The sequence below is a fragment of the Monodelphis domestica genome, chromosome 4, assembly GCF_027887165.1.
Source record: "Monodelphis domestica isolate mMonDom1 chromosome 4, mMonDom1.pri, whole genome shotgun sequence".
Classification (NCBI taxonomy): Eukaryota; Metazoa; Chordata; class Mammalia; order Didelphimorphia; family Didelphidae; genus Monodelphis; species Monodelphis domestica.
In genome coordinates, this window is record NC_077230.1 from 248612789 (window position 1) to 248640582 (window position 27794).

The 27794-nt window shown below is 36.0% G+C and overlaps 2 long non-coding RNA genes across 2 annotated transcripts in view; one reads left to right on the forward strand and one right to left on the reverse strand.

Annotated features, from left to right (window-relative positions):
- LOC103104473 (uncharacterized) overlaps window positions 1-23844 on the reverse strand; it is a 93529-nt gene extending 69685 nt beyond the window's left edge. Inside the window, exon 1 of the long non-coding RNA XR_001630141.2 lies at window positions 22413-23844. This is a non-coding gene — a long non-coding RNA (uncharacterized LOC103104473). The remainder of the gene's footprint in view (window positions 1-22412) is intronic.
- A 140-nt stretch (window positions 23845-23984) lies between these two features.
- On the forward strand, window positions 23985-27563 carry LOC103104588 (uncharacterized). Its single transcript, XR_467938.3, has 3 exons — window positions 23985-24179; window positions 25956-26294; window positions 26511-27563. It is a non-coding gene; the product is annotated as an uncharacterized LOC103104588 (long non-coding RNA).
- Window positions 27564-27794: the final 231 nt, after the last annotated feature.

Genomic DNA, 27794 nt, shown 5'->3' on the forward strand with positions numbered 1-27794 from the left:
TTAAACAGCTTCTACTGTTTGTTGGCCTTCTCTGTGCTATCTCCCCATGCGTGCCCATGTTCTGTGCTCTTCAACCTCTCTCTTCTTCTTCTTTCTTCCCTTTATTGTAATTAAATTAGCTGCTGTCAAGGGTAGGTCTTTACTGGTCTTAGTCAGCTTTCAAGGACCTAAAGGTGCCCCTCGCTCACTCTAGAGGTGCTCCTCACTCACTCACTGATTCTAATGTGCACTGGCTCTGACTCTGGCTCCATAGGTGGGGTGGGGGAGGGTGAATCAGCTTGCATTTTGGTGGAAGCTTTTTCACTCCCTTATGGTGTGGAAATCACCAAATCCCATGTACCTTCAATACTGCACCCTACTATAGAGTCCCGTTGTTCATATGAATTGTTTTTTTTTTTGCCTTTTTTAGGTAGTCTCTATTGGTAGGTGGTGAGGAGAGGAAGAGTGCTGAGTCTAGACTGCTGCCATGTTTACCCAGAAGTCTGTGAATTTTAGACTTATTCCACCCAGCTTAGTCTAGCAACCAGGCATGTATACACCCCAGCTTAAGGATTAAGTCTTGAGGAGGATGGCCTATGACAAACATGTGACAGCAAATGACAAATAAGAAACAACTGACAGACCCCCTGAGCTGTCTTAAATCAAGCTTTACCTATCATGGGTATATGTGAGATGCAGGAAGTGATGTAAAAAAAAAAAACAATCTATATATTTCACAGCACTTCCTCTCTCCAGCCTCTCCCACAGAGACATGGCTCTCACTCTCACTCTTGATCGTGGAGATGTTGGTCTCTGTCGGCAATTTGGGGAGTGCTGGGGGGCATTTGGCTTCTTGGGAGTTGGCATTTGCAGTTTCCAGGTAAGAGACTGGAGAAGTTCAGGAGTGTGGGTTAGGTAAAGCATCATCCCTGAGCAACCTGGGTGAGTGATTTAGACTGATTCCTTTTTCCTTTACCTCCTAAAAGCACTATTCTCTTAGGAGGCCCCTCATCTGGGAGTAGACCTTGTGGCTGGACCCCGAGCTAGTTTTAATCTTCTGAGGAGGCCTCATGGCTGATTTCTCTGAATTTACCCTGGCTTAGGCTAGGGTGGAGAAATTTTATACCCTTTTCTCTATCTTCTTCTTCTTTCTTCCCTCTATTGTAATTAAACCACAATAAAATTCCCAAACTGACTTCAGTATTTTTAATGGGATTGAATTAATCCCTGGTGACCACTACTATAATATAGTCAGTCAATAACCCCTAAATTTATCCCTTACAAGTCCCATAGAAAAAGTACTGGTCAATATAATAAAAAAAGGAAAGAAGAAAATTAAATTAACAGTATTATAGATGAAAAACCTCACCTCCAATGAAGAAGAAATTAAGGCAATCATTAAAAATTATTTTGCCCAATTATATGACAACAAGTATGGTAATCTAGGTGATATGGATGAATATTTACAAAAATATAAATTGCCTAGATTAACAGAAGAAGAAATATAATTCTTAAACAATCCCATATCAGAAAAAGAAATTGAACAAACCATCAAAGAACTCCCTAAGAAAAAATTCCCAGATCCAGATGGTTTCACACATGAATTCTATCAAACATTCAAAGAACACCTAATCCCAGTACTTTGCAAACTATTTGTCATAATAAGCAAAGAAGGAATTCTACCAAATTACTATTATGACACAAATATGATACTGATTCCAAAGCCAGGCAGGTCAAAAATAAAGAAAGAAAACTGTAGATCAATCTCCTTAATGAACATAGGTGCAAAAATCTTAAATAAAATACTAGCAAAAAGACTCCAGCAAGTGATCAGGATGGTTATTCACTATGATCAGGTTGGATTTATACCAGGAATACAAGGATGGTTCAATATCAGGAAAAGCATCCACATAATTGACCATATCAACAAGAAAACCAACAAAAATCACATGATTATCTCAATAAACACAGAAAAAGCCTTTGACAAAATACAACACCCGTTCCTATTGAAAACAATAGAAAGTATAGGAATAGACAGGTCTTTCCTAAAAATAATGAACAGTATTTATCTAAAACCATTAGCAAACATCATCTGCAATGGGGATTAACTAGATGCATTCCCAATAAACTCAGGAGTGAAAAAAGGATTCCCATTATCACCTTTATTATTTAACATTGTACTAGAAACACTAGCAGTAGCAATTAGGGAAGAAAAAGAAATTGAAGGTATTGAAATTGACAATGAGGAGACCAAGCTATCACTCTTTCCAGATGATATGATGGTCTAATTAAAGAATCCCAGAGAATCAACCAAAAGCTAGTGGAAATAATCAACAACTTTAGCAAAGTTGCAGAATACAAAATAAACCCACATGAGTCATCAGCATTTCTATATATCTCCAACACATCTCAGCAGCAAGAATTAGAAAGAGAAATTCCATTTAAAATCACCCTAGGTAATATACAATGCATGGGGAAGAACTATATGAACACAACTACAAAACACTAATCACACAATTAAAACTAAATCTAAACAATTGGAAAAACATTGATTGCTCATGAGCTAACATAATAAAAATGACCATCCTACCCAAATTAATTTACTTATTTAGTGCCATACTCATTGAAATACCAAAAATCGTTTGTACTGAATTAAAAATAAACCATAACAATGTTCATTTGGAAAAACAAAAGATCCAGGATATCCAGGGAAATCATGACATAAAGTGCGAAGGAAGGAGGCCTTGCAGTCCCAGTTCTCAAACTATACTATAAAGCAGTGGTCATTAAAACAATTTTCTACTGGCTAAGAGACAGAAAGAAGGATCAGTGGAACAGACTTGGGGTAAGAGACCTCAGCAAGCCAGTCTCTGATAAACTCATAGATCCCAGCTTTTGGGACCAAAACCCACTATTTGATAAAAATTGCTGGGAAAATTAGAAGACAGTATGGGAGAGATTAGGTTTGGATCAAAACCTCACACCCTACACCAAGATAAAATCTGAATGGGTGAATGACCTGAATATAAAGAAGGAAAGTATAAGTAAATTAGGTGACACTGAATAGTATACATGCCAGATCTTTGGGAAAGGAAAGATTTTAAGACCAAGGAAGAGTTAGAAGAAATCACAAAATGTAAAATAAATCACAAAATGTAAAATAAATAATAAGATTTTGTACAGGCAAAACCAATGCAACCAAAATTAGAAGGGAAACAACAAATTGGGAAATGATCTTCATAACAAAAACCTCTGATAAAAGGTCTAATTACTTAAATTTATAAAGAGCTAAATCAATTATATAAAAATCAAGTCATTCTCCAATTGATAAATGGTCAAGGGACATAAATAGGCAATTTTCAGTTAAAGAAATCATAACTATTAATAAGCGCATGAAAAGTGTTCTAAATCTCTTATAATCAGAGAGATGCAAATCAAAACAACTCTGAGGTATCGCCTCATACCTAGCAGATTGGCTAACATGACAGCAAAGGAAAGTAATGAATGCTGGAGTGCATGTGGCAAAGTTGGGACATTAAAGCATTGCTGGTGGAGTTGTGAATTGATCCAACCATTTTGCAGGGCCATTTGGAACTATGCCCAAAGGGCTCTAAAGGACTGCCTGACCTTTGATCCAGCCATAGCACTGCTGGGTTTGTACCCTAAAGAGAAAATAAGGAAAAAGACATTTACAAGAATATTTATAGCTGTGCTCTTTGTGGTGGCAAAAAATTGGAAAATGTTGGGATGCCCTTCAATTGGGGAATGACTGAACAAATTGTGGTATATGTTGATGATGGAATACTATTGTGCTCAAAGGAATTATAAACTGGAGGAATTCCATGTGAACTTGAATGACCTCGAGGAATTGATTCAGAGTGAAAGGAGGAGAATTAGAAGAACATTGTACACATAGACTGATATACTGTGGTACAATTGAATATAATGGACTTCTCCATGAGTGGCAATGCAGTGATCCTGAACAACTCAGAGGGATTTCTAAGAAGGAACATTATCCACATTCAGAGGAAAAACTCTGGGAGTAGAAACACCAAAGAAAAACAACTGCTTGATTATATGGGCAAAGGGGGATTTGATTGGGGATATAGATTCTAAATGATCATCCTACTGCAAACATCAACAACATGGAAATAGGTTCTGATCAAGGACCCAGTGGAATTGCATGTCGGCTACAGGAAGGGTGGATGGAGGGGAGGTAGGGAAAGAATATGATTCTTGTAACCAAAGAAAAATGTTCTAAATTGATGAAATAAAATTAAAATTAAAAAAAATGTCAAAACAAAAAAAAGAAGAAGAAAGGCAAGGCGGCATTAATTAGATGGGATTGGAAATTTTTATCTGGGAGATTTCCAGACATGTAATCCATTACTCTGTAAGCATTTATTAAGTACCTACTATAGGTCAAGAATTATTCTAATTTCTGGGGATGCAAAAAATTGGAGGGAGGAGCAAAAATAGTCCAGACTCTCGAGGTACTTATATACAAATGGGGGATATGAAATGCAAACAATATTCAAACAAGTTATATTGTACAAATTGTACAATCTCAGAGGGAAAGAAAGCATTAAGGGAGATTGAAATGTTTCTCATAAAAGGTTGATATTTTAACTGAAGATGCAAACCTTAGGAGACCTAGAAAAGCTGAAGAGGAGTAAGAGGTATCAACTGGGAGGTATATCTAGAGATAACCCAGCTGAGAAGAGGTCATACGATCCTATCTCCCCATCCAGCTATAAGAGAGATTAACCAAAGTTATACTGTTGACTTTAGGAAGTTATTGTAGGAAGTGTTCAAGATACTCTGTAAATTATTTAGAGAAGGTTTTTAAGGTTTTTTTCAAGTAATTTCCCTAAACCTTTCTTCAATATTTCAAAGGACTCAAACTTTATTATTAGCAAATAATCTACAGTATGCTCTCACATCCGATTCACAGGGCTTTGTATAATGGATCTTAGAGTTTTTCTGAGTTTAATCAATTAACCTCACTCTGCCTCAGTTTTCTCATTTTTATAATTGGCCTAATATTTATCCTACATTACTTACAATGCATTAGTGAAGAAAAAAATCTTTGCTACCATTACATTCATACCTTTAGAACTGGAAGGGATGGTAAAGTTTATTTAATACAATCCCCTCATCTTACAGTTGAGGAAACTGAGGCCCAAAGATTGACTTACCCAAGGTTATATAGCTAATGATTATAAAGTGTGATTTGAACTTGTCTTCTGACTCCAAATCTAATGTTGTAATCATTAAGCCACACAAAAATATGAATGTAATCCATTAATCTCAAATTGCTAATATTATTTTTTTATAATTCTGCAGCATTTGATTCAGGCAGATGTCAATATCCATTTAGAAACTAGAAAGAACATTAGAGGCTACTGAGTTCAGTTCCTTGGTCTTACATGTAAGGAAATTGAGATATTTGGGATAATATTTAAGCTTAGGCTTTCCTCAATCCAAGTCCAGCACTCTATCTACTACTTAAAATGTATTTACATTTTCTCCATTATTCTAATATCACTTTACTGTTCCAAGCAGTAACTAGAAAATTCCCTTGAACTGAATTATCCCAGTGGGAATGACCCAGGAAATTCTTGGGTTGTCCAAGTTGTACTAACACTGGTGGGAGAGGAAGGCTATTAAGGTTATCAATATTCTCCCAGTGAATTCTGCCAGCCCTGAAATTCCCACGACTTGGATGCATTCTGTTGGAAGTGACACTAACACGTATAATCATTCACTCTTAAAGGAATCTGTGTGGCTGTTCTGTGAACTTTAGCCAACTCATGAGAAAGGAGAATGATGGCCTGAGTCCTTTCAGACAGAAGCTGCATATGTGGGAACATTCTTCCAGCATTCTTTGTTGTTGTGTGTTTTTTTTTTTTTTGGCAAATGCTGGAAGCTGTGGCCTCACTGTAGCAAATACTGCTTTAACTTAGTGTTTACTTTGATCAGGCCAGGACAGAGATAACCAACTGGAAAATTGCCTATGGTTGTCTATGTCCTATCAAAGCAAGTAGACATGAAATCAAGATTGTTCTATAGTATATTCTTTAATTTGTAAATGATTGTTAGTACCATTGAAATGTACTGTACTGAGTCTGGGAGATTGAAATTTTGTGCTGGACCACAGAAAGAGGATTATCACCAGTCATTATATTAGTTGGTCCATTCAGATTAGTACTGTTGTCCAGTAGGGAGTGCCAGGGACATTCTCTTCAGTGTCTCTCCTATCAGTAACTTTATTTCTACTGACATACACAGGAATCTAGTCTAGGCTTTATTACATATCACTTGGATTTTTGATGGAAAGATAGATAGATAGGCAGACAGATAGATAGATGGATAGATGAATAGATAGATAGATCGATAGACAGGTAGATAGATAATTGATGGATATATAGAAAGATACATACATACATACATACATACATACATTTATTAAGCACTTATGCTCCAGGAATTGTGCTAAACAACAGGGACACAAATTTAATCAGGGATTGAATAAATTGATACAATTACAATCAATTGGGCATACGAATTTGTCAGGAAAGCTGCTGACAAAAAAAAAAGATTATATTTAATGAAAGAAGATGGCACATAAATAGGTGCTACAAAAGGAAGGCTAAAGGAAAACTGAGTGGAAAGATGGTCAGGAGACAGCTGGGAAATTGTGTGGAGGCCTTCCAAAGAAGAAAAATCACCTATCAAAATTGAACAATTCAAGGGGCAAAGTGATTCTAATGTAGGGAGGGGAAAAGAGGTGATGGTTCTAGAGGAGGGCTATGGTGAGATCTCTTAATTTCCTCCTAACTCATTACCCCACCTCTAAACTTTCACATAGCTACCAAAGAATTCTTCCTAATGTAATTCTCTCAACTAGTTCTTTGAGAAGCAGCATAACATGGTAGATGGACAGTTTATTTAAGAGTCGTGAAGACCTGAGTTCAAGTTCTGCTTCTGTGTGACCTTGGAATTATGACAATTTCTCCATGTTCTACCTAATTCTAAGCCTAAAAATAGGAGAAAATATCCATGTCAATGTACATGGAGATATAGACTATTCCTCACTAGGCATTCCCTATAGTAATTAAGTCATAGTTCATGACAAAAGAAAAGAAAAAAAACAGCTCCTTAATCACACCCCAAAACTTTCAGCTACCTATTGCTTTCTGTTTAATATAAACCCCTTATTCTGACACTCCACAATCTGCCTTTAACCCTCAATTCCTCTCATTTAAATATTCCAGGTTTCTATGCTAGCTGGCTAATCACCATAATTATTCTTTTTCTATTCTTTTCTATCTCCATGTTTCTCACCAACCATCCTCCAGGTCTGGAATGGATTCCCTACTCCCCCACTCTGAAATTCCTCACTTCTTTCAAGAGCCTATTCATTAGGCTCCTCTTCTTTAAAGCCTCCCCTGCCCCATTTACCACCAAATAAAACCTCCCTCCCTAACTTTCTCACGATGTTTTGTTTCAGCCTCTCCTTCTCTTCTTCAGCTCTTACCTCTTTCAATCAATCAGGCAAGTCCAAGGCAACTTGTGATCATTTAGCCTGGCATCAAAATTTTTCTAGATGCTCAGAGTATTTATGAACTACAACAACACAGATTCTTAAGGATACCAAGACAACCCATTGTCCACTCCAAAGTCTCTAAGAAAAGTGAAATAAAAATTAGCAGAAGGAATTGTCACTGAATTTGGAGTTAGAGGAACTCTGCAACTTTGGGATAATCATTCTGCCATGGATCAGTTACCTCATTTGTAAAATGGGGAAAGTAAACTAGATGCTTTAAGTTCTTCCCCTGCTATAAATCTTAGGCTCTTGTTATCCCTAGGCAGGAAAATAGCACAAGAGCCAGAATTACTGCCTTGAAGTCAAAAAGACCTGAGTTGTAATCTGGCCTCAGATTATTATTACCCAAGTAAACCTGGGAAAGTCTCTCTTTCCCTCGATTTCCTTTATAAAATAGGTTTGTTGTGAATATAAAATAAGATATTTATAAAATGCATAACAGACATTTAATAAATTTTGCTTGTTAAAACTAAATCTCTTGATTAGAGATAAAACTAAAATCACTACCAGTGCTTCAGGCTAATGAAAGTTTCTCAGCAGTATGATTCAGAAATTGATGAAAAATATTGAGATTTTGATTGGTAGAAATTGTGAAAAATGCTCTATAATTATTGACTAGAGATATATCATACCTATCAGATTGGCTAAAATGATAAAAGGGCAAAATGACAAATGGAGGGGAGGTAGAAAAATGTGGGCACCAATATGTGTTTGGAGAAACTGTGAATTGACCCAAATTATTTTTAGAAAGCAATCAGGAAACCTCCTCAAAGAGTTACAAAACTGTGTATATCTTTTGATTCAGCAATACTATTATTATATTTGTTTCCTAAGTTGATCAGGGAAAATTGAGGATAACTTATAAGTTCTAAAATATTTATAGTAGGTAGCAAAGAACTGTAAATTGAAAGGATGCCCATCAGTTAGGGAATGGCAAAACAATATGACACATGGTTGTGATTGAACACTTTTGCACTGTAAGAAATGATGAATAGTTTAACTTTGGAAAAAATATGGAAAAAATTATATGACTATGAAGAGTGAAATGAGCAAAACCAAGAGAATATTATATGCAGCAACAGAAATGTTATTTGAAGAATGATTGTATTCGCCCAGCTTCAGAGAAAGAACTGATAAATAGAAATAAATAAAATAGTCTTATATATACAAATATCTTTTTTGTCAAATGATGCCTACTATAATGGAGGGAGAAGGAAGGAGTTAACTGTATATTTATTGTAATAAACAAATAAATATGTAAACTCAAATAAAAACAAGAAATGACCCTGTAATGTGAATGAAGAAGCCTGGTTTTTAGTTGTCGATCTGCTATCGACCTATATTAAATTCCTAGCTTCACTGGTTTCTATTTCCTTATTTGTAAAAATAAGGATGTTGAACCTAAATGATGTATAAAGTCTTTCTAGATATAAAATTCGGTGACCAATAACCTATTAGCCTTTATCAACTTCTCTTCTTGAGATATATTGAGTAATCATTATACCTTTTTTTTCTTCATTTCTATTCTATTTACTTCAAACCATACACACACAGATACTGACTTACAAAATTAAAATATGCTTATGATTTCAGTTCAGGCTAACACAATGGCAGAGATTCTAGTCTCATTTCTAAACTGTGTTCACCAAATCATATTAAAAGGTGCAAGGAATTTTAGGCAAATATGTCAACCTTGGAGAAGGGAAATGATTTACCCAAGGGCATAAAGGTAATTAAAAATAGAATCAGGCTTCAAACCTTGTTTGGAATTATCTCAGTGTCCACGAAGAGCTGTGTGTGGTCTAATGAAGTTTGGCCTTGTTTTCAATGGAACCTTTATTCTTCATCAATGAGGAATGCAATATTTAATCTTAGCCTGACATGACTCATCTGAGGTTTTGCAGGAAACTCTTATCTATCTTATCAACTATGAAGGTCAGAGTTAAGGTTGAGAATTCAAATGCCATTTTTTTGACACTGAGAGAGGCTCAGTTACTGTTCATCAGAAACATCATCAGCCTTCCTTGTCTTGGAGAAGTAAATGCATTTCTTGTAGTTGATTTATTATCATCTTTCCTTGGCTTGTATAATGACCTGCCTACTCTGAGATACTGTAGAGATTGATTTTATTTTTTCTCTTGTAAAAGACAAAAACAACCTTGCTTTCTTTGAAAAATGATTCTTCCTGAGATCTGTGACCTTTGGAGCTCTGTGGGATTTGCTGTCTTGGATTCCAATGTAGTAACTAATAGAAAGGAATGTTTGTATCTCAGGCTCAGGCTCTTTCCTTCTACTCCAACAGACAGTACCTGACTGTCACTGAGGCAGAGAAACAAGGAATTCATCCTTTGTTTGACTTTGAAATTAGGGTAGGGAAATAAAGATTCCAGAAAAACCCCATTTGCTCAGATTCAGCATCCTGAAATTTTCCTGTTACCATTTACCATGCTGTCATTCCTTCTTCCAAAGCAAACCCAAGATTCATTCTGTCCTAGCCAGCCAACTTTCTAATCTAAGCACTAGACATGCCATACTATCACAACCACAACCACAGGGCAGCAACCTCCTCTGACCTAGACTTGTGATAATAGCTCCCTAACTCAGTTCTCCGCTCAACTCTCTCCCTTTGCCAGTCCATCTTCCACATAGCTGCCAAAGGGATTTTTGTTAAGCACATGTCTGACTATGTCATACCTCCCTGCAAAAAGCTCAGTTGTTCTGTATTGCCTCTAGGATCAAAGATAAACCCCTCTTTAACTTTTAAAGCTCTTCATATCCTGGTCCTAACCTATCTTTCCAGATTTATTATATATTACTATCAGAGCTTCGGGCAACTAAGACCACAATACAGCTAAAAACAAATCATCAACCTTCAGCAGGAGAGTTAGGTTTTATATTGAGTGTTCTTTACATTGGTAAAACCTGGATGGAGTATCAAATAAGAGCATGTTTTCAAACACAATATGAATGAAACAGTATTCAAATTTCTTAAAGCTAAGCATTTATATATGTACATCTCACTGTGTTCAGAGCTGAATATATACAGAGATAATTATGTCACTGATCATAGGGCACAATGCTATAGAAAGAGGCCAAAATTTGGAGTAAGAGGATGAGAGTTTAAATTCTAGCTCTGCTTTTTAGTTCCTAAGTAGCTTGGACAGTTATCTCCTTGCCTGAAGCCTCAGTTTCTCCTTATCTTTAATGAAAAGGTTAGACTACATGAATTCTAAAGTTCCTTCTAGATATGAACCTTAGGACCTTAGTGGAGAGGACACATTTCTTCAATGTTTATTATAGAAGAGCCAGGGGGCAGCTGGGTAGCTCAGTGGATTAAGAGTCAGGGTAAGAGACAGGAGGTCCTAAGTTCAAATCTGGCCTCAGCCACTTCCTAGCTGCGTGACCCTGGGCAGGTCACTTGACTCCCATTGCCTAGCCCTTACCACAAGACAGAAGGTAAGGGTTTTAATTTAAAAAAAAGAAGAAGAACCAGAAAAGTGCAAAAGAAAGGGGGGGGAGGGCTGAGAAAACAATAGTTGAGGTAACCAGTAGAGGAGGAATTCACAAAAAGTCTTATGACGTTTGCACTTGAAAAGGAAAAGGAAAGCCTTCAAAAAATGAAGAACAGGTAGCACTATGAACCAATTATTAATTAATCAGTAAATATTTATTAAGTGCCAATTTTGTGCCATACAGAAGTCATTACTATTATAAGTCCAAAGTGAAACAATTCCTCACCAGAATCATGACACCCAATAGCTGGAAAATAGATGTTATAGAAAATATTATATTACATCTCATATGATGCCTTTGGTAGCACTTCTATGATGTCTGGCATCTCTCCAAAGAGAAGCCCTAGTGTTGCCAACAATTCACTGCCAATGATAAACTGCTGGGTGAGTGTATAAATACACATAAGAAATGATACTTTGGGTTCTCCTTAAAGCTTGTTGAGAGGCTCAAAAAGCAGTTGTCTCTGTGATTTTCTCATCTTTTTTTCAGGAGATTTCAGGCAAGGGAAGGATTGAAAAGGTGTTATAGTATATTTACCAATAATCCTGCTGGATGAGACTGACAACATTGATGGAAAAATCCTGAGCTGCTACTGCTGCAACATTCCATATTTTCTGAAGATTAATTAATTAATCTGCTGAAGATTAAATGAAATTGATGCCTGGTCACCATTCCTTTGACAATTAAATAGTTAGCTGCTTAATGATGTGGAGGAAAAGTGGTCAGATAAATATAACCATTATACATAAGACTATTCCTAATCATACACAGATCCAGATACATTCATAGACCTTAAAGCATGCATACGGACACAAAATTCCCATGGTATCAATTTTTCTTAGAGCCTTTTTTTATCTGCTGCCCTCAGTAGAATGTGTTTTGCTTCATTTTATTTGCATTCTTTAGCCATAAAAGAGATGTCCATATAGCCTTTGCAGAGTGGTGGGAGTGGGGGAAGGGGCTTCCAATGCCCCTCTCTGGAGTCAGTGTTTTAGTGCCACTGTTTCCAAGCAACTATGGCTTCTGGGAAAAGTTTTAAGTGCATCACTACCTATTTAAGTATAAACACCATAGATTTAGATAACTCTGTGCATCTTATACATGCTTGAATATATCAATATTGCTTGTCTTGAACTGTAATCTAGGGAAGATCATGAAATATACATATATATATATGTAGATGCAGGCTGAGTATAGAAATTTTGCATGAAGTTGCTTGGTGTGATTTCTAGTGTCTACCCCTTTAATACAAGGAGATGAACAGCTGCACACACCAGCTTGCCAATGAAATTATGAGCTATTGGAACATATGTTGAGTGCACTAAATTGTCATTTTCCTGGTAGCCTGAAGTTCCTCTACCTGACCTTCCTTCTGCAGCTTTTTTCAGACTCCGGCTCATTCACAGATCACCGGTTTTATCCTAACCCTAGTTCTTTCTGCCTACTCCAGTGTATCAAGCTGGCTGAGCCCCTTTTGTGTTACCAACTGTTCTGTTTGATTAGGGTTCATACATTTGATGTATTGCGTCTTTTGATTTTAATACTTAGATCCTTCATCCCATCCAGACTATTCAGTTCCCATTTGAAGACAGATGAGGTCTAATGGGATGAACACTGCATCTGATATCAGAAGACTCAGATTCAGCTTGCTGTTGTGATACATACTAGCTTTGTGCAAGTGTTAGCTTCTAGGATTGGATATTCTATCCTGTGCCACTGGGTTTAATATTACTTGCAATGTTAGCTTCTCAGTTTGGCTGTATAGATTGAATTATAGATATAAAATGCTTTATAAAGGATAGAGCAGGGGCAGCTAAGTAACACTGTGGAAAAATACTAAGCCTGGAGTCAAGAGGACTTGGTTTCAAATGTGACCTCAAACACTTCTTAGCTGTGTGTCCCTGGCAAATCACTTAACCCAACTGTCTAGCTTTTACCACTCTTCTACCTTAGAATTGACACTGATTATATTTTTTTATTTTTTTAAACATTATTTTATTTCACACTGATTCTAAGACTGAAGATGTGATTTAAAAAAAAAAAGTAAAGGAGGCAGCTGAGTGGCTCAGTGGATTGACAGCCAGGCCTAGAGATGGGAGGTCCTGGGTTCAAATATGACCTCAGACACTTCCCAGCTGTGTAACCCTGGGCAAGTCACTTAACTGCCATTGCCTAGCCCTTATTGCTCTTTTACGTTGGAAACAATATATGGAATTGATTCTAAGATGGAAGATAATTTTTAAAAAAACAAGAAAAAAGGTAAAGCACCATAGAAACATTCACTATAGGCATACCCCACATTTTATTGTGTTTGAATTTATTGTGCTTTTCAGATACTATGTTTTTGCAAATGGAAGGTTTCTGACAAAGGTTTCAAGTGAGTCTATCAGCACCATTTTTTTCAAATGCCATGTGTTCACATAACTGTCTCTGTGTCATGTTTTGATAATTCTTTTATCATTTAAAACTTTTTCATTATAGTATGTGTTATGGTGATCTATGATCAGAGATCTTGGATATTACCATTGTAATTGTTTGGGGGCACCATGAATCACAACCATATAAGACAAAGAATGTAATCCATGAATGTTTTATGTGTTCTAACTGTTCCGCCAACCTGCCATTCCTTCATCTTTCTCCTTCTCCTCTGGCTTCCCTCCTCCCTAAGATTGAAGAATATTTGGTAAAAATAGCAGCAGAGTTTGAGAAGATTATCTCTAATTTTCAAAGAAAGTTCTACTGTGGGTAAAATCAATAGGAGGGAACAAATAGAGTCACAAGATGAACAAAAAGATAATGAGAGATCTACTTAGTCAGTCAAGAAACAATTATAAAGCACTTACTATGTGTCTAACATGGTGTTAAGTGCTGGGGCTATGAAATACAACAAAAAAAAAAGTCCCTATACTCACATTCTCATGGTAGAGACAACATATAGACAATTATGAAAAATAAGATTTATACAAGCAAACAAAGGCACTTTAATTAAAGAAAACTGGAAAAGGATTCTTGAAGAAGGTGAGACTTTAATTGAAAAATGAAAGAAGCCAAGTAAGCCAAAAGAAGGGGATGAGGAAGAAGACAGTTCCAGGCATGGGGATCAGCCAGTGAAAATGCTCACATTACAGAGTGTCCTATTTGAGGTCACTGGCTCACAAAGTGAATGGATGGGAGTAAAGTATAAGACTGGGAAGGAAGAGGCCAGGTTAAAAAGGGTTTTAAAACTTTAATTTTTTATTTATGTTGAATTCTGGAAGTGATATGGAACCCCAGTGTTTTAAATTAGTTAAATGTCTAGGCTCAAAGAAATTATATCCCATTACTCTAAAAGAACTAATTAAAGGGAACTAGGCCAACGAACCTGGTGTAGATAAGCACCCTTCCTAGGCCAACGAATCCTGTGTGATAACCACATTGACCCCTCCACCCTGTGGGATAGCCACATTGACCCCTCCACCCTGTGGGATAGCCACATTGACCCTCGGTAAGCTCCAAGGGTATATAAGCCTGCCTTAAAGTTTGCTGGGGGGGGGGGAACCCCCTTTAGGCTCCTCCCCATGCGTGTGAAGTGAGTTACAATAAACCACCTCTCTGTGCTGATTGCAGCGTCTGTTCTGTTCCTTTGGCCCCTAAACGGACCCTAACACTAGCAGATATGATACGGGAACTTCTGTCATAGATTTCTGAGGAACTACAGAGAAGCACTACAACAGAGAAAAAGGACAAATGTCTTAGTGTTCCAGCAGGGAAAAGGAGTGCATTTAAAAACTCTAGACTGGAAGAATGAGCTAAAACAAGAAAAGATGAACTCATAGTAATAAATATAAAGTTTTGCCTTTGGTTTCAAGAAATTTAACACATAAATACAGGATGAGAAAACTAAATTTAATAGAAATTCTTCTAGAAAAGATTGGCTTTAACTCCAAGTTCAAAATTTTTGTCAGCCGTATGAAGAAAAGTGACAAAATCTTAGACCATATTAATAGAAGAAAGACATCCAGAGTAAAAGTGATATTATTCAGTCGACTACATCTCAGATAGTATCTAGAATACAGCATTTCGGGTGCCAATTTTGGGACATTATAAAGAACAACTTTCTAACAATTAGAGTCACAGGCTAAGTAAATGTCTTTTTTTTCAAGGGATTTCAAATGAATTTCAATGGGATCCAATGAGTTTTTCCAAAGGTGCAATATAGAGAACGTAGACATGATCAAATCATGACCAACTATTATAGGTGTGTGTTCCTGAGAAAGTTCCTTTACCATTCTCAGCCTCAGTTTCCTCATCTCCTCAACCTCAGTCTCAGGATATAAAGTTGGAATAATAATAGTACCTCTTCACAGGGTTTTTATGAGAGTCAAATAGCATATGTAAAGCACTTTGCATACCTTAAAGTACTAAATAAATTCTAGCTATCATTATTTCAGCAAGGTATTTGACTGAAACAATTATAATATAAATTAGAATATTAGTGCATAGAATTCAAAGAAAGATAAGGTAGAAATTAGACATGTATTAGCAATATGACAGAGGGAATAACTTCACAGGTTGTAAGGTTGAACTAATTCACAGCAAAAGCTATCTCTATTATTCATACGTAGTTCTCCAAAATATGTAAATATGAATGAATGAAAAATATTAAGTGCTTACTGTGTGCTAAGCACTCATGCTAAGTGCTGAAGATTTAAATACAAAAGCAAGGCAATGACTAATCTCAAAAATAGCATAGACTAATAAGAGAAATATCACATACAGAAGAGCAGTAACAATGGAACGCATCCTTTGATACATATTCTGATGATCCACCATCAGAAGAGTCAGAAAGAGAATGGAACAGTAGGGAGGTCAATGAACATATTGTTTCCAAAACAATGGTAGCACTGATTTGATTATAGTTCTCAAAGTAAGTGACAGAAAAGTGGCAGAGGAGAGAGCACAAGTCCAGAGCAGAAAAGAAAATGGTAGGGTAAAAATATCACATGATGGTTCTTTCAAGGGGTACGTTCTGGCAGTCCAGGGCCCCTTAAAAATAATACCTTCACCCCTCCAGTTTACCCTGTATAGATCAATTTGAGGTGTTCACTGATTTCAGGATAGAGCAGCAACAGTTGCCCAAAGGCAAATGTTTGTAAATTATATTACATCTAGGTTATAAACATACACATACATTTGCATATAACACGTATCTAAATATGTGTTTAAATACATCAATTAAAGGTTTTACATTGTACATAAGTAAAAGGATTCATGTCCTTATTTCATGGGATCTTCATTTCAGATTAAGATCATGAGTTGCATATTCAGATAAACGTTGTTTCCGGTTTCTTGCAGTCTCCAACATCTACTCTGTCTTTTGTTAATTTTAAATATGTTAATAGAGGCAGCTAGTTGGTATAGTGGCTAGAGTATCAGACCTAGAGTCAGGAAGACTTGCATTCAAATCCAGCCTCAAACTAGCTGTGTGACTTTGGGTATCAAAAGCATCTGTTTCACTTCTGTTTGCCTCAGTTTCCCCAACTATAAGATAAGCTTAATGACAACACCTACCTCACAGAGTTATTGAAAAGATTCAAATGAGATAATGTTTGTAAAATACTTATCATAGTGTCTGGCACATAGTAAGCACAATACAAATGTTGCTATTGTTGTTATTGCATTAGATAAATGCATATTCCTTTTCTTTCCCTTCCCCTGATGTTCATGAAAGGTTAGCGATCTTAGACTTCTAAAATAATAGGATGTTAGACATAGAAAAGACCTTATATGTCACCAAAGTTTACCCCCTCATTTTCCTTAAATGAGAAAATTGAGGTCAAAACTGATTTTCCTCAAAACCAAGCCCCCTTATTCTGCAATTGTTTTTTTCTAATTTCTGAAAATGTTTACAGAGTCATAATTTTAGAATTTCAATAAATTCTATAGGTCATCTAGTTCAAATTTTTCTCTGAAAATGAGGAAACAGATACAAAGAGGTAAAGGACATTGCCCATAGCCGCACAAGCAAAAAAGCAACAGAACTAGGATTTGAACCCAGGACCTCTGACTCTATTCACAGAAGAATACTAGTTCTTGCTAATGTAGTGAACATCTCTCACTGCTTACATTTAAACTTTGCTTCCTCTCTAATGACTTCCTGCTGATTCCTAGAAATGGCATCTAATCATTCCCAAGGTAACATTTGAAGTCCCGAGCTGGTTGGTTGATAAGGTATAGAAGGTTCAAAGGAAGCAGGTGAAGCTGAAGGCCCATCATACTTTAGGCTCTGCTATTTCATTTTTACTTCCATCACACTGTGTAATGCAGCAGGTAAACATGGTTCTAAGTATTTGTCAAAGATTATTTCTATAAGGCTCTATGCCAATTTAAAAAAAATAAATAGTAATGTGTACTATAATGATGGAACTTTCAACACACAAAGAAATCTTCCTAAATTATATGACAAACAAATCTACCATAATACTTACTTTCCTGGAACAAAAGTTTCATTAAGAAGAAGAGATATAGAATAAAGAGTTGATGGTTGCAATGGGAATATAAACTTACAAAACACTAAAGACAGACACAATAGAATTATCTACATGGAGCATCATAGATGAATTTATTTCACTAAAGATTCTGCCTCTTTAGAATCACACAACTTCGGAAGACCTGTGTGTTCTCTTCTCTTTATTATTGACTATTTTCTTTTTCATCATATTATTGGCAAATACAGTCACCGTACCAAAGAATATCATTATTAGAAGGACCCTTAGAAGTCTTATATTGCTACCATACATGAACCAGATATACCTGTGGACATCCACCTTTGCTGAAGGGCCTCCAAAAGGGGGGAATTTATAATCTCCTGAGGTATCCTGCTCTATTTTTAATAACTCTAATTACAACTATTACCTTTCATCTTTGAATAAATCTTTGAATAAATAGTGTGCATTATTTCCAAGGTAGAAGAGTAGTAAAGGCTAGGAAATGAGGGTTAGGTGACTTGCCCAGGGTCACCCAGCTAGGAAATGTCTAAGGCCAGATTTGAACCTCCTATCTCTACAACTGACCCTCTATCCACTGAGTCACTTTCCTGCCCCCTCAAACTGCTTTATAAAATTTATTTTATTAGGAGCTAAAAGATGTGAACTCTTTTTTGTTTTCAATCCATTTTATTTTGTTATTTTTTATTTTAATAACAAATTTCCACATAAGTTTTCTGAAGTTATATGAGACAAATTGTCTCCTTCCTTCCTTCCCTCCCCTCTGTAGGAGCTGGCAAGTAATTCAACCTGGATTATACATGTTTTATCATGCAAAACACACTTTAATATTATTGATTTTTGTAAGTGAATAATCTTATACAGTCAAACTCCCCCAAAATAAACCCAAATAAACAATTGATAAATCCTGTGTTTTCATCTGCATTCCTACTCCAACAGTTCTTTCTATGGAATTGGATAGCATTCTTTTTCATAAGTCCCTCAGAATGATCCTGGATCATCCTATTTCTCTATAGAATATTTTAATCACCCCAGTGAATCCCTTCCTTATATTACTCCCCTCCCCAACACCCCATTTCTTATTGCCCTTCTACTTCTATATTGGATAAGTTAGGATTTTGTGCTCCCCAAAAACCTTGTATTCCCTCTCTGAGCCAATTCCAATGAGAGTAAGGTTTAAGTATTAGTTATCACTACCCTCATCATCCCCTACAATGTAACAAGTTGTTTTTCTCCCCATGCCTCTTTATGTGCTATAATTTACCCTATTTTACTTCTTTCTTTCTATTTCTTTTAGAGCAATCTTCTTTTTCACCCCTAGATATTTTTGTATACCATTCTAAACAGCTTACTAACATATCCTCTGTCTGTGTGTACTTCTTCTAACTACTATGATAATCATAAAAATTTTTAAGAGAAAAATATCATTTTCCATATAGATATATAAACAATTTGATCTTATTAAGGCTCTTAATTTTTTTCACTTTCTTTACCTTTTTATGCTCCTCTTGGATTTTGTTTTTGGGAATCAAATTTTCTGTTCTAGTCTGGGATTTTCTTTAGGAATATTTGGAAATCTTCTATTTTATTAAATGACCACATTTCCCCCTGAAAGAATAGAGTTGGTTTTTATGGATAGGTGATTCTTGATTATAAACGCAGTTCCCTTGCCCTCTGGCATATCATATTCCAAGCATTCTGGTCCTTCAATTTGGAATCAGCCAGATCCTGTATAATCCTGACAAACCCCCATATTATTTTAACTGTTTCTTTCTGGCTGCTTGCAGTATCTTTGGCCTGGGAGTTTTTGAACGTAGCTCTAACATTTCTGAGAGTTGTCATTTGGGGATTTATTTCAGGAGGTGATCTGGGGATTCTTTCAATTTCTATTTTTTCTTTTTGTTCAAGAATATCAGGGCAGTTTTCTTTAATAATTTCTCATAATATGATGTTTGGCTTTTTTTTTTAAATCAAGACTTTCAGGTAGCCCCAATGATTCATAAATTGCCTCTCCTGGATCTATTTTCCATGGAAGTTGCTTTGTCAATGAGATATTTCATATCTTCTATTTTTTTGTTATTTTGATTTTGTTTATTGCTTTTTTATGTCTTATGAAGTCATCATTAGCTTCTTTATTTGCCCAATTGCAACTTTTAAAGAATGAATTTCTTCCATGATGTTTTGATCCTCCATTTTCCTTTTGGTCCATTCTACTTTTCATATTATTCTTTTCTTTTCTTTTTAATTTTTTTTGGTCATTTCCAAACATTATTCATTGGAAACAAAGATCATTTTCTTTTCTTCCCTCCCCCTCCTCCCACCACCTCTCCCATAGCCCATGCGCAATTCCACTGGGTATCACATGTGTTCTTGATTCAAACCCATTTCCATGTTGTTGGTATTTGCATTAGAGTGTTCATTTAGAGTCTCTCCTCGGTCATATCCCCTCCACCCCTGTAGTCAAGCAGTTGCTTTTCATCGGTGTTTTTATTCCCACAGTTTATCTTCTGCTTGTGGATAGTGTTTTTTAGATCCCTGCAGATTGTTCAGGATCACTGCATTGCCACTAATGGAGAAGTCCATTACTTTCAATTGTACCACAGTGTGTCAGTCTCTGTGTACAATGTTTTCCTGGTTCTGCTCCTTTCACTCTGCATCACTTCCTGGAGGTTGTTCCAGTCTCCATGGAATTCCTCCACTTTATTATTCCTTTTAGCACAATAGTATTCCATCACCAACATATACCACAATTTGTTCAGCCATTTCTCAATTGAAGGGCTATTCTTTTCTTCATTGGATATTTGTACCACTTTTCCCAGTTGACCAATTTTGCTTTTTAAGCTTTTATTTTATTTTTTAATTACTTTCATTTATTTTTCCCATTTTTCTGCCACCTGTCCTATTTGATTTTTGAGTTCCATTTTGTGTTCTTCCAGTGACTGAGAAGAATTTCAATTTTAATTTGAAGTTTTGCATGTGATTTCTTGGATTTCACCTTCCCTTATTGACTCTGTGCCTTGCTCTTTGTTTTCATTGAAATTTTCTATTGTTAGGTGTTTCTTTTGCTGTTTGTTCATTTTACCAACTTTTTTTGTCAGCATATTGAGAGTTCTTGAAGCTAATGATTCTGTCTCTTCTGTTAATGGTTTCCAGGACAAAGAACTTGGAGCTATTTTGCCCTAGGTCTAAGGGCTTCACCACAGTGCAGGCCTGAAAAGGCCAAGCATTCTGGACTTCTAGCCTTCAGTAAGGGCTGGTGCCAGAGCCTAGGACTTCAAGGGATGGGTGTGGGGTATGGGGTGCTCTGTTGTTGGTGTAGGCAGTATCTTTGGATCCTGAAATTGGTCTATGCCCAGGCTTAGAATCTCACGCAGTAGGTAGGGGGTGGTCAGCCAGCACTCCTCTGTGAGCAGTTTTATTTCTGGTTCCCCCTTATACCATGAAAATTGACTCTCTCTGCCTACTTTTAAATTTGTGTTCAGCATGAAAGCCTCTTCCCTCTGTCTTGCTTTTTGCTTTTGACTTCTGTCTTAAGGCTTAAAGATTGGTTTGGAAGATTGTCAGAGCAGTTTCAGTTTTCATTGCTTATAAGCTGATATATTGGCTCTGCCCCTTGAACATTTCTTTTTCTTAACATTTTATTTTCCCTCAATTACATGTAAAAATAATTTTCTAACATTCATTTTTTAAAAGTGTTAAGTTCCACATGTTCTCCTATAAGGGTTAAGTTAGGACTTTTGACAAAACAAGAGAGTAATTTTTCATAGTTTAAGTTTTAATGAGAATATAGTAGAGTTGTAAATATTATACCTCTAAGCCAGAGAAAAGAAAACTTCTAGAAACTTTTAGCAAATAACAATTTAGTTTAATTAAAATATAAATAGTAAAATGAATAAAGTAAAGAGGTAGAGAAAGAAAATTTCCTAGTGTCTATAATAGTTATCCTATAACTACCTATAATTACTAACTAAAACTGCCTATATCTACCTTTAACTAACAACTACCCCACAAAGTTCCAATCCAATCAAGTCCAATCAAAACCAACCCAATCAGTGTTCAATCCAACCCCAATTAGGTCTGTCAAAGGAAAAAAGTTCAAGAAAAAAAAATCTAATAGCCCAAACCAAAAGCCAAAAACCCCTTTCAGTGAGCTCAGGCCCACCTTTCATATTCTAGCAACTAAACACCAACCACCAACCCAACACATGTCCAGCAGCCAAATTCCTTGCAACTGCCAGTCCTAACTGTGAGCAACTGACCACCAGACCAACTGACCCTGGCAGCTTTTTATCCCCTTTTTATACCTCACTTCCTATCTCTATGGTTCTTCCTATCTCTATGGTTTCTCCTTCCTGTCACTGTGGGCTAGTTAATCCCTATACATCTCTATGGTAAGAGGACCTCCAGGCCCCCTGTTAAATTAAAAAAGGAATAAAGAATTCCTTTTTATAATGTCTTATGACCCTCCTTCTTCTCTTCCTGTCTTGCCCTCTCCCCTCCCTTAGATGGTAAGCAATTTGATGCAGATTCTATATGTGCAAAGACAGGAACATTTCAATATACAAAGACCAAAAGTGAGAAATTTTTTAAGTGTGTACTAGATTGAACACAATAGTAATAAAACTATCATATTTTTTCCTGTCCCCTTCTGAACTTCCTTTCTCTACTCTAAATATTTAAAATATTTTGTTGATGCTTTTATTTTTCTTCTTTTAAAATAACTGCCATTATACCCAGTCTCTTCTCTACCTCTACATTCAGCCCCCCCCCATAAAAAACCCTTATTAAATAGAGTTGAAATAATGACTTACCTAAGATAAACTCACCTTTGTCTTTGTAATGTCCACTGATTGTTCCTAGTTCTGTCTTCAGGGGTCAAATAGACTATATTTCATTTCTTTTCCATATAGTCAAAAAACTGTAGATGGCTGGGAACCAAATTCTAGTGTGATGATTAAGTATGAAGCTTCAGGGCAGCTGTGTGGCTCAGTAGATAAAGAGTCAGGCCCAGAGGTAGGAAGTCCTTGTTTCAAATTTGGCCTTACATATTTCCTAGCTGTATGACCCTGTGCAAGTCACTTATGCCCCAAACCCCATTGCCTAGCCCTTCCTGTTCTTGTCTTGCATATTATTGATTCTAAAATGGAAGTTAAAATATATTTTTTTTTTTATGTGAAGCATTATCTTCTAGCTTTCATGGCTATTCCCAAAGCGCTGGTTCTGGGATTCATCACAGAATTAGAATGATTAGGTAAGTTGAGGAATATGAAGAAGGCAAGCTGAAAGGTTTGAGGAGTCTACTGTGAGAGTGACTTCTGCTCAATTACTGAGGGTTTTCACAAAGATATTTTGTCTGAAGCCTTGGTTTTCATGGCAGTATCCCTAGTGAGGGAGCATGGCCTAAATGAATAGAATGAACTTCAGAATCAGGATAGACCTGAGTTCAAATTCTATCTTGGACACATATTGACTATGTGACCTTGAGGAAATCACTTGTTCACCTCTCATCCCAATCCCTCAAAGCTGTGCAGGTGTACTTCTATTTAATATAGTGCAGAACTCATCTTGATGAGCAACTTAAAGGGAAGGACCGCATTGTAGACTTTGTTTCTATACCTGCCACTCAGAGCAGCACCTGACCTATTGCATGCATTTAATGCTCTAAAATGACAACTCTCTAAGCCTACAAATTGCAGAAAAAGATACTTATTTCTCTGACAAATTCCCTAACCATATCCCAATCAAATTGCAATTCCAACCAAAAAAAATGCCTATTTTTCAGTATTAAATTCACTTTTACATTTCACTTTAAGTTTTTAAAAACATTTTACTTCACAACAACCCTGCCAGATAGGCTTTTCAGATATTGTGAAGAAATTGCAGTTCAAGGAGATTTAACTGACTTGCCAGAGGTCACAGAGATGGTTGATTTGGAATAGAATTTAAACCGTGTCCCTGCTGACTCCACATCTAGCATTGCTCCTCTGCTAAAGTGGAGATTTTCCTTTTTTTGTCAAAAAGTCCTATGTATGTCATCTTTTGAAACTCACTACTTTCCTAGCAAAATCTTAAAATAGAAGTCGGTATCACTTTATTTGAGTATAACCTCCTCACTTTCTACTTTGACTAACCCAAGCTCTTGCTGTTGGTATGGTTTATTTCCTAGGCAGGAAGATTCGGGTGGGCGTGTGGAGTTCCCATGGGTGCCTGCCTGCCTGCCTCCTGCTATCTTAGTTCCAGAACATGAAGAAGTCTGTGACCATTGCCTAGGCAACATAACAAAGGGAAGCCTGGGGCTCTTCCCCACCTACCTGTGTTCTATTGAAAAAGAAACAGGATGTAGGTGGCTATGCAGAGCTCAACCAGGACTTCTCCTATATTTTGTTACTAGGGCAACAGAATGTCAGGAAGACTGATGCCAAACATCCTCACACTTTAGACATCACCTGAAGCCTCCAAATGTGTACCCAAGTGACACAAAGTTCTGGGTGACATCTGGTAGACGATGCACTACTCTTCTTGACTTCTCAATCAAACGGACCCTAAGAATATCACAGAGTAAAGGAATTTAAGAGCTGGGAAAGATCACAGAGGTCATCTTCTTATGAATACCTAATCATAGGATGAATATCCACTCAAGCACTGATGCTTGATAATATACAGAGATGGAAAATTCAATATCTAATGAGAAAAACCATAGATTTCCAGAATTGTCTAATCCTTAGGAATTTAAAATTCTAAAAGGTTACTTCTAAGTTCTAGACCTGAATCTCCAGCTACCTACAGAACTTCACACAGATTCCTAACTTTTACCCATTATCTCACTCTAAATATGTCTCAAATGAAGCAGATCTCTCCTTCAATATTTACTGCTTTAAAAAAAATTCTGTTAAATATTTGAGAAGATGTGGAAAAAATGGGACACCGATTCACAATTGCTAGAGTTAACAGGTCCAACCATGCTGGAAAGCATTTTGGAACTATATCCAAAGAGCTATAAAGCTATTCATATTCTTTGATCCAGAAATGCCACCACTAGGTCTTTACTCCATTAGATCAAAGAATAAGGAAAAGGACCTATATGTACAAAAATATTTATAGTAGTTCTTTTTTTTTATTGCAAAGAATTAGAAATTGTGAGGATATTTATAAATTGGGGAGTGGCTGAACAATTTACAGTATATGATTATAACAGAATACTATTGTGACATAAGAAATAAGGATCAAGATGCTTTCAGAAAAATATGTGAAAAGTTACATAAGCAAAGTGAAATAAACAGAACCAGAAGAACACTGTATGCAGTAGCAGCAATATGTGTGATCAACTGGGAATGTCTTAGCTATTCTCAACAATAAAATTATCCAAAACAGTTCTGAAGGACTGTTTATAAAGAATGCTCTGCATCTTCAGAGGAAGAACTGTGATGACATATGAATGCAAATTAAAGCCTACTTTAAATTTTTTCTTTATTATTCTTGTTTTCTTGGTCTATGCTTTCACAAAATGGCTAATATGGAGATATTTTCATTGTTAGGCATGTATAATCTATATTAAATTGCTTATCTTCTCAAGGGAAAAGAGGAAAAAGAGAGAGAGATTGGAAGTTAAAATTAAAAAAATGTGTTAAAATTTTTGTTTATATTTAATTAAGAAAAGAAAGATAAAAATGAAATTAAATAAAAGGCTCTACCACCAATAGTCAAAACTTTGGGGTTGATTTTCTTCTTTCCTCAATCTCATCTCTCATTGTTGTTGAGTCATTTCACTTGTGTCTGACTCTTTGTGACCCTATTTGCATTTTCTTAGCAATGATACTGAAATGGTTTGCATTATTTCCTCCAGATTATCTGACAGATGAGGAAACAGAGTTAAACAGATATTGTGAACATAATAACTATCTTAGATCAGATTTGAGCTCAGGAAGATGAGTTTTCCTAACTCCATGCTCCTAGCTATCCATTGTGCCACAAGCCTAATCACCAATTCTTCCTCCCTTAAAGTCTCTCACATTCATTCTTTCTTCTCAGTTTCCATTGATAATGTCCTAATACAAATCAGCTTTCACTGTCATCCACTTCGACCACTATAATAACTTCTTCTAGCTAGTTTTACTCTTTTTACACGTCTAATTTTTACATAGTCCTGGTCATGCAACTCCTCCAGATGATACCCTTCTTTGCTTCCCTTTTGCCTGCTGAGTAAAGTTCACTCTTTATTCTGACCTATTTATTCTTATGGCTCTTCTTCATTATATGAAACCACACAATGTTTTCATCCTTGTCTTTAAAAAATGTTCAATAGATTTTAGAGAACTATTTAAATGTGAACTATATTTCTAAAGATTCTATTACTTCCTTCTCTTCTACAGTGGCTTCAGATGTTTCTGGCCTCCAGCTTTAAGAAAGAAGATGAATAATATCAACCCCACTTTGGGGTGCTGAAAGGAGAAAAGACTAAGGATGAAGCCAACACAGGAGGAATTGGAAGTCTCCATTGTATCCCTATCTGCAATTTGCTACATTTGAGACTTTGGGGAATTTCAGCAGTTACCTTATTCCCAATGGAAGTGTTCTTTCATTCTATATTGCCTGGTATATATTCTCCTATGTATATATTTTTTTTAATTTCTTTTTGGTTTCTGTTTAGACTTGGATAAATGGATCTCTTTGCTACTTGCTATGTGAATTCATTGTGGAACTGATACTTGGTAAGAAGAAAGCCAAACTTTGAATATAAAATTTGGGGAGCTCATTTCCCCATTAATGAATAGATATCAGGAATTTAGCTTGAACTTGAAGATTACATCCCCTAGACTCCCTACATTTAAAAGGACACAGAGATATAATTCTAGCCTATTACTCTGTCTCTTTGATGAGAGCAGAGTGGCCAAGCTTCTGGCTTCAACCTCCTGTTTTTCTTTCAGGAAGCAAATAAAGTCTCTCTTGGAGAAGCTGGGGAGAAGAAGTTGGGGATGTCTATTCTTCCATCTTTTGAGTCATACAATAACATCCCCATGCTAGATTTTGGGAACTGCCTCAAATATATACATCTTTATTAAACTGAATGAAGAACATTTTCCTTATGTTGAGCTGAAATCTGCCTCTCAATCCTTCAACTATCATCTCAAGCTTACATCCTTATTTCTTCATATTAAACATGAATAATTCCTTTACCATTGTTCATATGCATAATTTCCTAATCCCTAACCATTCTAGTCATGGTTCTTTGGAAACATTGCAACTTGTCATTATCCATCTTAAAAAGTAATACTAAAATTATTCTGACTGTAGGTTGGCCAGGAAATAGTAACAGTGAGATTGTCACCTCCTTGGTTCTGGACACTAGACTTCCACTAGTATAGGATTTTCCAGAAACTTTGTTACAGCTATGTGACTCTGTGAAAGTTACTATTTGTCTCAGTTTCCTCATCTGTAAAATGGAGATGCTAATATCACTCATTTCTCAAGTTGTGGTGAAGATTGATTGTTATAATTGTAAAGCACTTAGCACAGTGCCTGGAATATATTAAGTGTTGGCTATTATTTTTATTATTAATTATAATAATCATAAAGCACAAGAACTTTTTAAAAATTAATGACTTCAATAAGTGAATAGGCAGCATAGTTATAAATAAGGCAGAGCTGGGAGAGAGAACTTGAAAAAGTTAACTTCTTGATGGATTTAAAAATGGGCCAAATCTAATTAGATGAAAATGAAAAAGTATGAACTCTTAATCTTGGAACAAAATATAACAAATCAACTTTACCAATAATAGCTATAGGAGACATGATTGTGGATCTAGATGTCTTAGTGGATTACAAACTCAAAATAAGTCAGCAATGTAATCATGGCAGCCAAGAAAGCTAATGTGATCTTAGGCAGCATTGAAAGACATTATTAAAAGAGAATAGTCAGAGCACATTTGCAGAATTGTTTTCACCTCTGAATCACACATTTTAGAAATGATACCAATGGACTGGAAAGTGTTCAGAGGCAAAAAAACAAAAACAAAAATGAAAAACACAAAAGGCTCAGTGTTCAAGTCATATTTTTATCAATTAAAGGAACTAAGGTTGTTCAGCCTAGAGTAAATAAAAATTAGAAAGGACATGATAGAAGTCTGCAAGCTTCCAAAGAGCCATCACCTGGAAGACAGATTTGATTTGTTCTTCTTGGTCTAGAGGATAGAACTAAGAGCAATGTTTAG